Here is a 1608-nt window from a genome sequence, read left to right on the forward strand (position 1 = left end):
CCCACTTCCCTCCCTCGAATTTCCAGTAATGCAGGAAATCGTAGGCTATACTATTATTTCTCCATAACAGACCCGCATTTGTATGGTAGCGTAGTGAAATCAGGCGCCGTCAAAATAATGTAATGAAGGAAACTGGAATTTTTCTAGCCGTAGGGCAATAATTCTTTTTCCGAACTTTCTTGTTATTGTGTTTTTGCTCTACACCTTATATGTACATTTAAGAACAAATTTCTGTATGGAAATTTGATAAAAGGCACGCAAAATCAATCACAAATATCTTGACTTTTATTCACAATAAATGAATATGTTTTTCGCCAAATGAATAAGCTCATTAAAGATGATACTAACAGCTTCATATGCTCAAAAATTGACAAACGCCTGATTCCACCGCGTCACGACACATTTGTGTTCTACGGACATAACAAACGGCGCTATTTCGCCCAACGTTAAGACGCAAATAAAGAGTTGTTTGGGAAAGTTGACTATCATACCTAACTCAGGCCCTATTGATATATATTTGAAGATCAGAAATTTAAACAGCATCTTCTTATCTGAAAAAAAGTTTTTCCCAAGAACACTTTTTGTTTCTACATGGTTCAAGTTAATATGTCAACTACTAATATAGATTTAAAAGCATCTTCAGCGGTCGAATACTTCTACTTCTTTATAATAACTATCGCCATTTGGCTGCGAGTTTTGTTAGTTATACTTTATTAGATATGCAGTATGACAACCTTAGGCACCTAAGGTCTAAGGCCATACTTTATGTCCTGACTTTGTCCTCGGGAAAATCTCTCACTTGCAGTTGCAGCATGGTAGGTTGAGGCAGGTGAAGCAAATGACAATTCAGAAGGGAACAGTGCTCTTGCGTCATTCAAAAAATTTGAACCCCTGACATTGTGATTACAAAGCAGGCGCCATAACCAAAAGATAAGGACAGTTGTGCCACCTCACGTTTCCTTAGTGCACATGTTTCCAGTGCGTCTACTCATTGGGGACGCATTGGTTTTTGGTATTACAAAAAAGACGCATAACTTCTTTATTTATACAGATTTTCCAATTCTGTTTTCGTTATCTGAATCTGAAACTTTAGAAAGGCAGGCAACAACAGCACACACAATGAAATATGCAAATTCATGTCTTTCATGTGTATAATATGATGGTTCAAATTGTGCAGTAACATTGCTTTTGGTCTGCTTCTGATCGGTCATACGCGTATGTGTCCGCTACCTCTTCAAAGAGGAAACTAAACCGTGGGAAGGGCTAAGTGACCAATCTGACGATGTTTTTCAGGTTTCCCTCTACCCCCTCATTTCACTTTTCTCTCCCCCCCCAAAAAAAACAACAACAACAACAACTACAACCCAACAACCCTCCCCAAAAAAGCAACAACAACAACAAAACAACCCCCTCCCCACCCAAACTCTCCCTCTCTCTCTCTTTATGTCTAACAATAACTAATATTTCTCTCTCTTGCTTCCTTATTCCCTCACCCCCAAGCACAACCCCTCCCCCCTCTCATTTCCCCTTTAATTTCTATCTCTTTCTCAACATTTAATTTTTTCATACTCTCTTAAACTATTTCTTTTACTCCCTCCCTCCCTCTCT

The sequence above is a fragment of the Aplysia californica genome, unplaced genomic scaffold (assembly GCF_000002075.1).
Source record: "Aplysia californica isolate F4 #8 unplaced genomic scaffold, AplCal3.0 scaffold00149, whole genome shotgun sequence".
Taxonomy (NCBI): Eukaryota; Metazoa; Mollusca; class Gastropoda; order Aplysiida; family Aplysiidae; genus Aplysia; species Aplysia californica.